Source organism: Notamacropus eugenii, chromosome 1 (assembly GCF_028372415.1).
Source record: "Notamacropus eugenii isolate mMacEug1 chromosome 1, mMacEug1.pri_v2, whole genome shotgun sequence".
NCBI classification, from domain to species: domain Eukaryota; kingdom Metazoa; phylum Chordata; class Mammalia; order Diprotodontia; family Macropodidae; genus Notamacropus; species Notamacropus eugenii.
In genome coordinates, this window is record NC_092872.1 from 625,341,736 (window position 1) to 625,358,363 (window position 16,628).

General features: G+C 38.6%; 1 long non-coding RNA gene across 2 annotated transcripts in view; it reads right to left on the reverse strand.

Annotated features, from left to right (window-relative positions):
• Nucleotides 1–16,628, reverse strand: part of LOC140520848 (uncharacterized) — a 35,823-nt gene that overhangs the window by 5,967 nt on the left and 13,228 nt on the right. The gene's annotated exons all lie outside the window — the stretch shown is intronic.

The following is a 16,628-nucleotide window of genomic DNA, read 5'->3' on the forward strand; positions in this document are numbered from 1 at the left end:
CTCAAGTGCTGCCCTTTGACTGAATCCAAACTTCACAAAACAAATCCCCTTAATAAAATTATTTGTTCTGCAAAATGTGGCCTCAGAAAAAAGACCACACCTGAGGACCTAGAAGGCCATACGTGGCCTCATGGCTTTAGGGTGGTCACTACTTCATACTCCAAAGGAAGCCTCCAAAATAATACAGTCACAGGTAATCATCAGTTTTCTGCTTGGAGACCTATAATCCCCTACACACACAAACACTCTTCCCAATGTAGCCATTCTGTTTTTGAATGGTTCTAATTGATCAAATGTTTTTCCTGATATCAAGTCTAAACTTCCAGGTTCCTCTCAAGGTGATCAAATAAAATAAGTTTAATCCCTTTTCCACATGACAAACCTTTAAACACATAAAGTAAAATATCATGTCCCCCTGATCCTTCTCTTCTCCAATGCTAAACATTACCACTTTGGCCAATCAGTCTTCATACTGTATAAAAATAAGCCATTTCATCATATGGTTTGCCACCTGGATACTTTCCAGAAGACATATGTGCTTTGTAAACTGTGGTCAACACTACAGATACAGTTAGAACTCCTTATTAGTGTTATTGTCTGAGGTGGGCAGAGTATCCATACCTTTCTTATTGTCAGATTTTCTTAACTGCTGTCATGAAGAAAGGGGTTTCTGTAATGATTTGATAGTTGAATAGGTACATAGGAAAACTGTTTCTGATAAATAATGAAATTTAGATTTCTGGCCCATAGGTTAAAATGTAGTAATGATGGTCTCTTGGTCCTAGATGGAGTGCAACTAATGGAGTCTAGTGGTATGGATATGTATAAATTTGCCTGGAATCTTGAAGTCTAAAGAAAAAGTCTTTGAATAAGGATTGTAAATTGAAAAGTGAGGGAGAAGAAAATGTCCCATTACAGATCTAACAAATTGGCTACCACAGGAAGTAGCTCCAATTTAGAAAAAAAGAATATGAGCAGATATGTTCAGTAATGAGACAAAAAACTATGAAAACTGTCAAAAGAGTAAATCTCTTGCTTCAGAAATCTACATATAAATGGACAGAGTATTGCTAGCAAGTAAGAACTACAGATTCTAATAGAAATAGCAAATTTGATCTCATAGGCAGAGCCCAAACATTGTAGGATGGAACTGCTGACTGTACTACAGCTCTGGAAGTATGTATTTTCATTCATATAGTATTCATGTAAAACATAATAAATAAAAATGCTATTCAAGAAGTATATATTTTAAGAAGTCATAGTTAAAACATTAACAATAATATCTGCTATTTATATGGCACTTCAAATTTTAGAATTTCTAATATGTACATTATCTCAGTATAAACATTCTTATTCCCTAGTACCTGAAAGAGAACCGATGATGCCCTTTGTTATCTTAAAGCTGTGCATGGTGGGAGTCACAATCAAAAGGTCCTATATCTCTTTACTTCTTCCTCTCCTAAACCTGGCATTGTAGTACCTCCCAGTGCCTAAATGAAAACTTTTATCATACTATCACTTCCCAGTTTTTCATACCCATCAATCTCTTTCCTCACTCCCTCAAATTTCTATCTAAACCAAATCTCCCTTTCTCTGGTACTCTCTAAAAATCTCTATATCATTAATAAGCTTTATTTGATCTTGGACCCTTTTATTTCTTTCTTACTCTTCTAATCTTCTGGTACTCTTGGAGCCCCAATTCTCTCCACAACATGTAACATCTCTGGTTCTGGGAGCCAAGATGGCAGAGTGATCAGTAATTGCTATCTCCCTCCACTTGTTGACCTTGATGAGCCCAGAGAATATCTCTCCAGGAGAAACCCTGGAACAGTGGGAGCAGCAGAAGGGATAAACAGACTCAGCCCATGAGGCTAGAAAGATTGCTAAGGAAGGTTCCTCTTGCTGGGACCAAAGGTGACCAGTGCAGAATCAGAGCTGTCCCAGGCAGCCCCAACTCAACAAAATGGGAAAAGATCCTGAACCCCAGGGGGGGTGAAGCCAGAAACTGCCAATACCAGGACCCTAAGCATGCCTCATCACTATCAAGTGAAGGAGAAAATACTGCAGGCAGTCAGAAGGAAACAATTCAAATATTGAGGAGCTACAGTCAGGATCACATAGGACCTTGTAGCTTCTACATTAAAAGATTGAAGGAATTAGAATATGATATTCCCTAAGGTAAAGGAGCTGGGCCTACAACCAAGGATTAATTTCCCAGCAAAGTTGAGCATAATATTTCGGGTAAGGAGATGGACATTCAATGAAATAAGGGATTTCCAGACCTTCCTGATGAAAAGGCCAGAACTTATTAGAAAATCTGATCTTTAAATGCAGGTCTCAAGAGAGGCATAAAAAGGTAAACAGGGGAAGAAAAAACAAACTTGTTACACAGTATGAGAAAACTGTTTACATCCCTATAAGGGAAGATGATAGTCATTAATCTTGAGAATCATATATTTATTATGAAATATAAAATGGATATACATAGATAGAGGGAGTGGGTGTAAATTAAATGTTGTGATGAAAACATGTGATTTAAGGGTGCAAATGGATTGTAATGGGAGAAGTGAAAAGGAGGAGGCAAAAAAAAATAAATTCCATTACAGGAAGAGGCACAAAAACATATTACAGTAGAGGGAAAGAGGGGAGGAAGATGAGCATCGTTTGAGATGTACTCTCAACAAACTCAATTAAGCATAGAAATACAGTAGGAGGGGATAACACAGGCAGTAGGAGGGGAAAGGGGAAAGAAAAGGGAGGGGAGGCTAAAAGGGAGAGAAGAAGTAGTAAGTGAAAAGGGGATTAAAAGGAGGGAGGGTGAAAGAAGGGAGGCAAGACTGAGGGAGGCTGTGGTCAAAAAGTAAAACTCTATTGCGGAGGAGAAGGGAGAAGGGAGAACTAAAAGTATAAACAAGGGGAAAGGAGATGAGGGAAAGACTCAGATAGTAATCATAACTGTGAATGTGAATGGGATGAACTCTCTCATAAAACAGAGACAGATAGCAGAATGAATTAAAAACCATAATCCAATAATACGATGTTTACAAGAAACATTTGAAATGGGGGTATACACACAGGGTAAAGGTAAAAGGTTGGAGTAGAATGTTTTGAGCTTCATCTGACGTAAAAAAATCAGGGGTAACAATCAATCCTAATCTCAGACAAAGAAAAAGCAGAAATAGATGTAATCAACAGAGATAAGGAAGGAAACTATACCCTCCTAAAAGGCACCATAGACAATGAAACAATTTCATTACTAAACATATGTGCTCCAAGTGGTATAGCATCCAGATTCTTAGAGGAGAAGTTAAGGGAGTTACAGAAAGAAAAAAACAGCAAAACTATGCTAGTGTGGTACCTCAACCTCCCCCTCTCTGAACTTGATAAATCTAACCTCAAAATAAACAAGAAAGAAGTTAAGGAGGTGAATAGAACTCTGGATAAGGTAGATATGATAGATCTCTGGAGAAAGTTGAATGAGAATAGAAAGGAATATACTTTTTTCTCAGCGGGACATGGCACATATACAAAAACTGACCATGTACTAGGCCATAAAACCTCACAATCCAGTGGAGAAAGGCACAGATAGTCAATGCACCCTTCTCAGATCATAATGATCATAAATCATAATCAAAGGCCATGGAAATATAAACCAAAAACTAATTGGAACTAAACAATCTAATCCTAAAGAGTAAGTGAGTTGAACAACAAATTATAGAAACAATCAACAACTTCATTCAAGGGAATGGCAACAATGAGACAATCTACCAAATCTTATGGGATACTGCAAAAGCAGTTCTTAGGGGAAGTTTTATGTTTTTAAATACCTACATGAATAAAATAGAGAAAGAGGAGATCAATGAATTGGGCATGCAAGTGAAAAAGCTAGAAAAAGAACAAACTGAAAATCCCCAGTAAATATCAAATTAGAAATACTGAAAACCAAAAGAGAGAAATAAAATTGAAATTAAGAAAACTATTGAACTAATAAATAAAACTAAGAGTTGGTTTCATGAAAAAAACCAATAGAATCGATAAACCTTTGGTCAATTTGATTTAAAAAAAGAAAGAAGAAAATCACATTACCAATATCAAAAATGAGAAGGGTGAATGCACCTCCAATGAGGAGGAAATTAAAAAATAATTAAAAATTACTTTGCCAATAAATTCGACAATCTAAATAAAATGAATTATTGTTTTTTTAATTTAACTTTTCACATTTATTTTCACAACATTTTGGGTTGCAAATTTTCTCCCCTTTTATCCCTTCCCCCCCCCCCAGACCCATGCATTCTAATTGCCCCTGTGATCAATCTGCTCTCTCTTCTATCATCCCTCTCTGCCCTTGTCTCTGTCTTCTCTTTTGTCCTGTAGGGCCAGATAGCTTTCTTTACCCCTTTACCTGTATTTCTTATTTCCTAGTGGTAAGAACACTACATTTGATCCTAACACTTTGAGTTCCAACTTCTTTAGCTCCCTCCCTCTCGACCCCTTCCCTTTGGAAAGCAAGCAATTCAATATAGGCCAAATCTGTGTAGTTTTGCAAATAATTTCCATAATAGTTGTGTTGTATAGGACTAATTATATTTCCCTCCATTCTATCCTGTCCCCCATTACTTCTATTCTCTTATGATCCTTTCCCTCCCCATGAGGGTCGACCTCGGATTGCATTCTCCTCCCCGTGCCCTCCTCTCCATCCTCCCCCCCACCCTGCTTGTGCCCTTGTCCCCCATTCTCCTGTATTATGAGATAGGTTTTCCTATCAAAATGAGTGTGCATTTTATTCTTTCCTTTAGTGGAATGTGATGAGAGTAGACCATATGTTTTTCTCTCGCCTCCCCTCTTTATCCCTCCACTAATGAGTCTTTTGCTTGCCTCTTTTATGAGAGATAATTTACCCCATTCAATTTCTCCCTTTCTCCTCCCAATATTTCTCTCTCACTGCTTGATTTCATTTTTTTTTAATATATGATCCCATCCTCTTCAATTCACTCTGTGCACTCTGTATCTATGTATGTGTGCGTGGTGCATGTGTGTGTGTGTACTCCCACCCAGTACCCAGATACTGAAATGTTTTAAGAGTTACAAATATTGTCTTTCCATGTAGGAATGTAAACAGTTCAACCTTAGTAAGTTCCTTACGACTTCTCTTTGCTGTTCACCTTTTCATGGTTCTCTTCATTCTTGTGTTTGAAAGTCAAATTTTCTTTTCAGCTCTGGTCTTTTCATCAAGAAAATTTGAAAATCCTCTATTTCATTGAAAGACCATTTTTTCTCCTGAAGTATTATACTCAGTTTTTCTGGGTAGGTGATTCTTGGTTTTAGTCCTAGTTCCTTTGACTTCTGGAATATCCTATTCCATGCCCTTCGATCCCTTAATGTAGAGGCTGCTAGATCTTGTGTTATCCTGATTGTATTTCCACAATACTTGAATTGTTTCTTTCTAGCTGCTTGCAATATTTTCTCCTTCACCTGGGAATTCTGGAATTTGGCCACAATGTTCCTAGGAGTTTCTCTTTTTGGATCTCTTTCATGTGGTGTTCTGTGGATTCCTTGAATATTTATTTTGCCCTCTGGTTCTAGAATCTCAGGGCAGTTTTCCTTGATAATTTCGTGGAAGACGATGTCTAGGCTCTTCTTTTGATCATGGTTTTCAGGTAGTCCCAAAATTTTTACATTGTCTCTCCTGAAACTATTTTCCAGGTCAGCTGTTTTTCCAATGAGATATTTCACATTCTCTTCCATTTTTCCAATCTTCTCGCTATGTTCTGTGATATCTTGCTTTCTCACAAAGTCCTTAGCGTCCATCTGTGCCATTCCAGTTTTGAAAGAACTATTTTCTTCAGTGAGCTTTTGAATCTCCTTTTCCATTTGGCTAATTCTGCTTTTGAAAGCATTCTTCTCCTCATTGGCTTTTTGAACCTCTTTTGCCAATTGAGTTAGGCTAGTTTTCAAGGTGTTAATTTCTTCAGCATTTTTTTGGTTCTCCTTTAGCAGGGAGCTGATCTGCTTTTCATGCTTTTCTTTCATCTCTCTCATTTCTCTTCCCAGTTTTTCCTCCACCTCTCTAACTTGATTTTCAAAATTCTTTTTGAGCTCTTCCATAGCCTGAGCCCATTGGGTGGGCTGAGACACAGAATCCTTGATTTCTGTGTCTTTGCCTGATGGTAAGCATTGTTCTTCCTCATCAGAAAGGAAGGGAGGAAATGTCTGTTCTCCAAGAAAGTAGCCTTCAATAGTCTTATTTCTTTTCCCTTTTCTGGGCATTCTCCCCAGCCAGTGGCTTGACCTCTGAATATTCTCCTCACACCCACCTCGCCTCCTGGTCCTCCCATCCAGCGTTTGGGGACTGAGATTCAAATGCTGCTTCCTGCCTTAGGGCTTTTGGCAGGAGCAGGGCTGCTAGTCAGTGTGAGAATTAAGTTCAGGTGGTCAGGTCTGGGCAGGGCCGCCTCTCAGGCTCATTTCCCTCAGGGGGTTTATGCACAGACCTTCCACAATGGATCCAGGCTCCTGCCCGCTTGGGGAGCCCCTGTCTGCAGCCACCTCTCAGCTTCTACCTCCCGGGGGGCGGCCCGAATCATGGGGGCACCCCACTCCCCTCTCGACCCACCAAAGAAACTCTCTCACCGACCCCCGTCACCTGTGGGCAGAGGGACTTGTGCGGCCGCTGGAGATCCTGTCCCTGAAGCCTGCTCGGGTCTGTTTCTCTTGGTGCTGTGGCCGCAGCAGGTCTGGGCTGGGCTGGGCTCCGCGTCTGCAGTGCGATGGACCTTGTGCGAGAGGTTTGCAGGTCCCTCTGTGGGTGGAGGGTCCTGCGTGGCCGCTGGAGATCCCATCCCCGAAGCCCGCTCAGATGTTTTCCTCTTGGTGCCGCGGCTGCTGCAGGGCTGCCCTCTGCTCCCAGTCCCGGCGCCCAGTCCGCAGCGCGAAGGACCCCCCACGAGAGGTTTGCAGGTCTCTCCGGAACAGAAATCTCCCTCACTCCAATATTCCGTGGCCTCTGGGTGCAGAATTCACCGTGAGTTGCTCCCCTGTAGCCGATCTGTGGGTTGTAGGTTCGGAGCTATGTGTATGTGCGTCTTTCTACTCCACCATCTTGGCTCCGCCCCTCAACTCCGAATTATTATTTTAAAAGATATAAATTGCCCAGATTAACAGAAGAAGAAGTTGAATACTTAAATAACCCCATCTCAGAAAAAGAAATTGAACAAGCCATCGATGAACTCCCTAGGAAGAAATCTCCAGAGCTGGATGGATTCACAAGTGAATTCTGTCAAACATTTAAAGAACAGTTAATTCCAACACCATATAGACTATTTGGGAAAATTGGGGAAGGAGTCCTCCCAAATTCTTTTTATGATACAAATATGGTCTTGATATATAAACCAGGAAGAGCCAGAACAGAGAAAGAAAATTATAGACCAATTTCTCTGTTGAATTTAGATGCAAAAATTTTAAATAAGATTTTAGCAAAAAGAATATAGCAACTTATCACAAGAATAATATATTATGATCAGGAAGGATTTATACCAGGAATTGCGGGCTGATTCAATATTAAGAAAGCTATTAGTATTCTAGATGATATCAACAACAAAACTAACAGAAACCACATGATTATCTCAATAGATGCAGTAAAAGCTTTTGAGACTGATACTATAAAAAAATTAGTGGAGCAAGGAATAGTGCATTTATCAGATTTATGGAGAAGGGAAGAATTTTTGACTAAACAAGAGATAGAAAGCATTATGAAATGCAAAATGGTTAATTTTGATTACATTAAACTAAAAGTTTTTGCACAACCAAACCCAAAGCACCCATTCCTATTGAAAACACTGGAGAGCATAGGAATAAATGAAACTTTCCATAAAATAATAGGCAGTATCTACCTAAAACCTTCAGAAAGCATTATATGCAATGGGGATAAGCTAGATGCATTTCCAGTAAGATCAGGGGTGAAACAAGGATGCCCATTATCACCATTATTATTCAATATGATACTAGAAATGTTAGCTGTTGCAATAAGAGAAGAAAAAGAATTGAAGGAATTAGAATAGGCAAAGAAGAAACTAAGTTATCACTCTTTGCAGATGATATGATGATATGCTTAGAGAATCCCAGAGAATTAAGCAAGAAACTGCTTGAAATAATAAACAACTTTGGCAAAGTTGCAGATTACAAAATAAACTCATACAAATCTTCTGCATTTCTATATATTACTAACAAAGTCCAACAGCAAGGTATACAAAGAGAAATCCCATTTAAAGTTAGGGTAGACACTATAAAATATTTGGTAGTCTACCTGCCAAAACAAACCCAGGGACTATATGAACACAATTACAAGACACTTTTCACACAAATAAAGTCAGACCTAAGCAAGTGGAAAAGTTTCACTTGCTCATTGATAGGCTGAGCCAATATAATAAAAATGACAATTCTACCTAAACTAATATACTTATTCAGTGCCATACCAATCAAACTATCAGAAAATTATTTTCTAGAGCTAGAAAAAATAATATCAAAATTCATCTGGAAGAACAAAAGGTCCATAATATCAAGGGAATTAATGGAAAGAAATGCTAGAGAAGGTGGCCTACCTCTACCAGATCTCAAATTGTGTTATAAAGCAGAAGTTATCAAAACCATTTGGTACTGGCTAAGAAACAGAAGGGTAGACCAGTGGAATGTTTTAGGTACTCAAGACACATTAATCAATGAATATAGCAGTCTACTGTTTGATAAACCCAAGGACCACAGCTTCTGGAATAAAAACTCACTGTTTGACAAAAGTTACTGAGAAACCTGGATAACAATGTGGCAGAAACTAGGTAGGCACAGACCAATGCCTGACACTGTACACAACAATAAAGTCCAAATGGGTAAATGATCGAGGTATAAAGATTGATACTATAAACAAATTAGTAGAGCAAGGAATAGTGTATTTATCAGATTTATGGAGAAGGGAAGAATTTTTGACTAAACAAGAGATAGAAAGGATTATGAAATGCAAAATGGTTAATTTTGATTACATTAAACTAAAAGTTTTTGCACAACCAAACCCAATGCAACCTAGATTAGGAGGGAAGCAGAAAACTGGGAAAGAATTTTTGCAACTAGTGTCTGTGGTAAAGGCCTCATTTCTAAAATATATATCATAATATATGTGTCAAATGTACAAGAATAAAAGTCATTCCCCAATTGATAAATGGTTAAAGGATACGAACAGGCAGTTTTCAGAGGAAGAAATTAAAGCTATCTATAGTCATATGAAAAAATGCTCTAAATCACTATTGATTAGAAAGATGCAAATCAAAACAACTCTGATATACCCATCATACCTATCAGATTAGCTAACATGACAAAACAGGAAGATGATAAATGTTGAAGAAGATGTGGGAGAGCTGGAACACTAATCCATTGCTGGTGGAGCTGTGAGCTGATCCAACCATTCTGGAGAGCAATTTGGAACTATGCCCAAAGGGCTACAAAAATGTGAATACCCTTTGACCCAGCAATACTGCTTCTAGGACTATATCTTCAAGAGATCATAAAAATGGAACAGGGTCCCACATGTACAGAAATATTTAGAGTAACACTCTTTGTGGTTGCCAAAACTGGAAATCAAGGGGATACCCATCAATTGGGGAATGGCTAAATAAATTGTGGTATATGAATGTGGTGGAATACTATTGTGCTATAAGAAATGATGAACAGGAAGACTTCAGAGAGACCTGGAAAGTCTTGTATGAGTAAAAGAGCAGAACCAGAAGAACTTTGTACACAGCAACAACCACAGTGTGTGAGGATTTTTTCTAGTAGACTTAAGACACCACAAAAAAGAGCAACTACAAATATTAGCTGCACAAACAAACTTTTCCTTTTCCTTATACTTGTAAGCCCAGCAATAACATAGATATCTCAATAGTATAGTCACCACTGTTTAGTACCATTTCATGTATCCTTGCAAATTGGTTACCAGAGTGACTGGACTCATTCATAGTTCCACCAACAGTGTGTCAATGTGCCTCTTTTCCCACAGCATCTTCACTGTGCTATATTCTTCCCCCCCCCCTTTTTGGTCTTATTTGACAATCTAATGAGTGTGAGGTGGAACAGAATGGATTAAATACTTTGCATTTCTCCAATTATTAGTGATGAGGAGTTTGGTTTTTTTCAGATGATTCCATATAGACTGTTTCTTCCATTGAGGATGTCTTGTTCATGTCCTCATACCATTTATCACGTGAAGAATGATTCATATTCTTATTAGTTTGAATCACTTCTTTAAATAACTTTGAAGTAAGATCTCTCAGAGGGGCGGAGCCAAGATGGCGGAGTAGAAAGACGCACATACGCATAGCTCCGAACCCACAACTCACAGAACGGCTAGAGGGGACCAACTCACCGTGAATTCTGCACCCAGAGGCCACGGAATATTGGAGGGAGGGAGATTTCTGTTCTGGAGAGACCTGCAAACCTCTCACGGGGGATCCTTCCCGCTGTGGACTGGGCGCCGGGACTGGGAGCTGAGTGCAGCCCTGCAGCGGCCGCGACACCGTGAGGAAAAGATCCGAGCGGGCTACGGAGACGGGATCTCCAGCAGCGGCACAAGCCCCCCGACCCACAGGTGACGAGTGTCAGTGAGAGAGTCTCTTTGGCGGGTCGAGAGGGGAGTGGGGTGCCCCCATGGCTCGGGCCCCCCCGGGAGATAGAAGCTGAGAGGCGGCTGCAGGCAGGGGCTCCCCAAGCGGGCGGGAGCCTGGATCCATTGTGGAAGGTCTGTGCATAAACCCATTGAGGGAACTGAGCCTGAGAGGCGGCCCTGCCCAGACCTGACCACCTGAACTTAATTCTCACACTGACTAGCAGCCCTGCCCCTGCCAAAAGCCCTAAGGCGGGAAGCAGCATTTGAATCTCAGTCCCCAAACGCTGGCTGGGAGGATCAGGAGGTGAGGTGGGTGTGAGGAGAATATTCAGAGGTCAAGCCACTGGCTGGGGAGAATGCCCAGAAAAGGGAAAAGAAATAAAACTATTGAAGGGTACTTTCTCGGAGAAAAGACACTTCCTCCCTTCCTTTCTGATGAGGAAGAACAATGCTTACCATCAGGCAAAGACACAGAAATCAAGGATTCTGTGTCCCAGCCCACCCAATGGGCTCAGGCCATTGAAGAGCTCAAAAAGAATTTTGAAAATCAAGTTAGAGAGGTGGAGGAAAAACTGGGAAGAGAAATGAGAGGGATGAAAGAGAAGCATGAAAAGCAGATCAGCTCCCTGCTAAAGGAGAACCAAAAAAATGCTGAAGAAATTAACACCTTGAAAACTAGCCTAACTCAATTGGCAAGAGAGGTTCAAAAGGCCAATGAGGAGAAGAATGCTTTCAAAAGCAGAATTAGCCAAATGGAAAAGGAGATTCAAAAGCTCACTGAAGAAAATAGATCTTTCAAAACTGGAATGGCACAGATGGACGCTAAGGACTTTATGAGAAAGACAGATATCACAGAACATAGCGTGAAGATTCGAAAAATGGAAGATAATGTGAAATATCTTATTGGAAAAACAACTGACCTGGAAAATAGAATCAGGAGAGACAATGTAAAAATTCTGGGACTACCTGAAAACCATGATCAAAAGAAGAGCCTAGACATCATCTTCCATGAAATTATCAAGGAAAACTGCCCTGAGATTCTAGAACCAGAGGGCAAAATAAATATTCAAGGAATCCACAGAACACCACATGAAAGAGATCCAAAAAGAGAAACTCCTAGGAGCATTGTGGCCAAATTCCAGAATTCCCAGGTGAAGGAGAAAATATTGCAAGCAGCTAGAAAGAAACAATTCAAGTATTGTGGAAATACAATCAGGATAACACAAGATCTAGCAGCCTCTACATTAAGGGATCGAAGGGCATGGAATAGGATATTCCAGAAGTCAAAGGAACTAGGACTAAAACCAAGAATCACCTACCCAGCAAAACTGAGTATAATACTTCAGGAGAAAAAATGGTCTTTCAATGAAATAGAGGATTTTCAAATTTTCTTGATGAAAAGACCAGAGCTGAAAAGAAAATTTGACTTTCTAACACAAGAATGAAGAGAACCATGAAAAGGTGAACAGCAAAGAGAAGTCATAAGGGACTTACTAAAGTTGAACTCTTTACATTCCTACATGGAAAGACAATATTTGTAACTCTTGAAACATTTCAGTATCTGGGTACTGGGTGGGAGTACACATACACACACATGCACACACGCACACATACATAGAGACAGAGTGCACAGAGGGAACTGAAGAGGATGGGATCATATCTTAAAAAAAAATGAAATCAAGTAGTGAGAGAGAAATATTGCGAGGAGAAAGGGAGAAGTTGAATGGGGCAAATTATCTCTCATAAAAGAGGCAAGCAAAAGACTTATTAGTGGAGGGATAAAGAGGGGAGGCAAGAGAAAAACATGAGGTCTACTCTCATCACATTCCACCAAAGGAAAGAATAAAATGCACACTCATTTTGATAGGAAAACCTATCTCATAATACAGGAGAGTGGGGGACAGGGGCACAAGCAGTTTGGGGGGGAGGATGGAGGGGAGGACATGGGGAGGAGAATGTAATCTGAGGTCGACACTCATGGGGAGGGAAGGGATCATAAGAAAATAGAAGTAATGGGGGACAGGATAGGATGGAGGGAAATATAGTTAGTCCTATACAATACAACTAGTATGGAAATCATTTGCAAAACTACACAGATTTGGCCTATATTGAATTGCTTGTCTTCCAAAGGGAAGGGGTGGAGAGCGAGGGAGCTAAAGATGTTGGAACTCAAAGTGTTAGGATCAAATGTAATGTTCTTACCACTGGGAAATAAGAAATACAGGTGAAGGGGTCAAGAAAGCTATCTGGCCCTACAGGACAAAAGAGAAGACGGAGACAAGGGCAGGGAGGGAGGATAGAGGGGAGAACAGATTGGTCACAGGGGCAATTAGAATGCTGGGGTCTGGGGGGGGAGGGGATAAAAGGGGAGAAAATTTGTAACCCAAAATTTTGTGAAAATAAATGTTAAAAGTTAAAAAAAAAAAAGATCTCTCAGAAAAAGTTGCTACATTTTTTAACCTAGTAAATGATTTCTCTTTTTAATCTTAGATTTATAAAATTTGTTAGAACATAAACTTAAAAATATATAATCAATTATCCATTTTCTCCTCTGTGGTCTTTTCTATCTTTTGTTTGGGTACAAACTTTTGTTCTATCCATCTATTTGATAGGTATTTTTTTCCTTGTTCCCCTTATTTGTGATGTGACTTTTTGAAATATCTAGGTCAAGTATCCACTTAGAGTTTATTTTTGCTATAAGACTTGAAGTGTTTTTCTAAATCTTTTTTTTGTACTTTTGTCCATTTCTTTCCCCAGGAGATTGTACCAAATAGTAATTCCATCTCTCAATAATTGAGGTCCTGTTGTTTATTGAATGCTAGGCTACTTGGAAAGTTAATTTACTTCTATGTATCATTGCCTCCTATTTAACCATCCCTTTGTATGCATCAATCATCCTAAAAATATTTGCCACATACATTGTGATCTCCAGTACTTCCATTCCAAAACATCATTCTCTAAAGAAATAGAATAAGATAGAATAAAACATAGCAACTACATTTGGTATCTAGGGAGTGGGAGTGCAGAGAGACAATGAATGAGAATAAGTAGCCAAAAATGACTATTAAGTTACAAATGTGGGTTAATAGAAAATAGTCCTATTCTTGACAGAAATTTAGAAATTATTGGGGGTGGGGAGTTATAACATATTTGGTTTTAGACCTGTTGAGTTTTTGCTACCTATAGGAAAACCAGCAGGTAATTGGAGATGTGAAATTCAGTCAAATGAGGGATTGTTGTATAGATAGAAATTCATGGCAGGAAATTAGATTACCACTGAGTCATTATTGATTAGAGAAATGCAAGGTAAAACAACCTTGATATGTCATTTTATACCTACCAGACTGGCTAATGATAGAAGACAAATTTGACAAATGTTGGAGGGGTTGTGGAAAAATTGGGACATTAGTTCATTGTTGGTGTAATTGTGAACTGATCCAATTATTTTTGAGAGGATTTCTGGAATTATTCCCAAAGAGTTATTAAACTTCCCAGACTCTTTGACCCAGTAATACCAGTAGTTGTACTATTTCCAAAAATTATTAGGTAGAAAGAGAAAGAACTTAAATGTTCTAAAATGTTTATAGTTGTTCTCTTTTTGCTGGCAAAGAACTGAAAATTGCAAGGATACTCATCAGTTGGGAAATGGCTAAACAAGTTGTGGTATATGATTGTGATGAAATATTACTACACTATAACAAATGATGACTTGATGATTGTAGAAAAAAATGAAAAAATTTGTACAAAATAAGGAAAAGCAAAATGAACAGAACCAAGAAAACACTGTATACAGTAGCAACAATATTGTTTTAAGAAGGATTCTGAGTAAAATAAGTTATTCTATTATAAATATTCAAATTAACTATAAAGGATATATAAAGAAAGATGCTATCTCTGAGCAGAGAAAGAACTGATAAATAGAAGTATGTATAGAATAATTTATATATATATGTATATATGCATACATACCCACGTATCTCTCTATATTTCTATATATCCATCTATCTATCTATCTATCTATCTATCTATCTATCTATCTATCTATCTATCTATATGTATTTGTGTTTAAAGGTATCCATTTCTAGAGTGGGAGAGAAAGGAAGAATCAAAAGAAATTTACATGATAATTTTGTTGTACATTTGAAAGAAATAGCAAGTTGTACACAGTAGATTTGCATTTTCATGTGCAATCATCATTTTTATTATACTATATTGTGGAAATGCTTGTTTTATTCCATAAACTAAAAATAAAATTTAAAACGATTACTAAGAGAGAAATTATAGAGAAAAAATAGGAAGAAACTCCACACAGAATATTGAGCAATGCACCTGCATAGAGGAAAGAATATGACTGGTGAACCTTCAAAAGAGAGTGAAAAGAATTATTTAGACAGGTAGGAAAAGAAATGAAAGCAATATCATAAAAACTTAGGAAGGAAAGTATCAATATCAAACATTGCAGAGAAGTCAAGAAAAATTATATTTTTTTACAAGTTCATTGTTCACCCTTACAATATCTCTCAAATTACCTTGATATCGTCCTTATATTCTGCTCTATTTCTCCAGTGTCTGGAGACTTGCAATGAGCAATCTCTCTGCTTGTGTACGTGACCCTATCTTCTCTCTTACAGAATCACATTTTTGAGTGTTGGAATGGAAATCTGCAGTTATCTAGTCCAATCTATACACACAAGAGAATATCGACCATGAGCTCTCTAGTCAGTCTTTGTGTAAAGACCTCTGTAAGCACTAATGTGATACTCACAGTGACTATGACTGCTATAAATATTCCTGCACAATTCAGAATTGGGAAATACAATAGACTCTCCATAAAGAAGATAGAACCAAAAGATTTATTCAGAAACCAGAAAGCCAAATCCATTGCAATAACAAAAATCTATACACAGTAAGAATGCAAAGAACAACACCATCCCTAAGCTTCCCCCTGCTAGGCTTCCCACAAACTAGCTCCATTACACTCATCACAAGCAGGTTCTCTTAAACAAAACCACAAACAATCACAAAATTACTCACGCTAGTCAGCAACCAGCATCCTTCCTGGCTCTGATTGCTCTCAAGACTAACTTCCTTTCGTCTCTGTTCTAGCCCCTCCTCTTCCTGTTCTACCCTTCCAGTTCCACCCATTCAGCAAACTTCTCCCACCACAGGCTCCATGGGACTCAGGCTTCCATGTGATCCAGGCAGGCCACATGGGCCTATTAATGAATATGAAAGACTTCCCCATTTTAAGTTGCCATTACAATCTCCAAGGAGAAAACACACCTCCTTTTGAGGCCAGAAATCACACTTTTCTACAGATCTAATTTGCCCCTCAACCATTCCCTTTCTCTTCTCTAATATTTAGTCTATCTCTTTCTACTGACATCATCTATGTAGCTATAAGCATACTTCAATGTTCACCCAATAAAAAGTCACTGAACCATGCCGTCCATTCAAATTCTCATCCTATAGCTCTCCCCTAAATCACAGCACTTCTAGAAAAAGTCAACTACATATTTTACCTCAACTTCCTATCCTTCCAACCGTATTTCAAATAACCGTAGTGTGACTTCTAAACTGATCTGTCAATTGCAACTGTTTCTTCTAAATTTATTAATTGTTATATCCAATGACCCTTTCTCACTTTCGTTCTTCCCAACTCTCTGAAACATATGAAACTCCGGACAATTCTCTCCCAGATCCTCCCTTCTCTCTAGATTTTTCATGACTATGTTCACTCCTCGACTGTTCCCTATCTAACTTCTTAACAGCCTCTTTTGCTGAATCATCACTGATATACTGCCTCTAACTTTGGGTGTCCAACAAGGCTTTGTCTTACACCTTCCTCTTTTCTCTTTCTACATTTTCTTTTCTGGTGAGTTCATTAGTTTCCATAAAATCAAATATCATCTTTATACAAATGTTTCTCAGATTCCTATAACCATCCCTAGTTTCTTTGGAGAATTGCAATTAGATGTGAAAT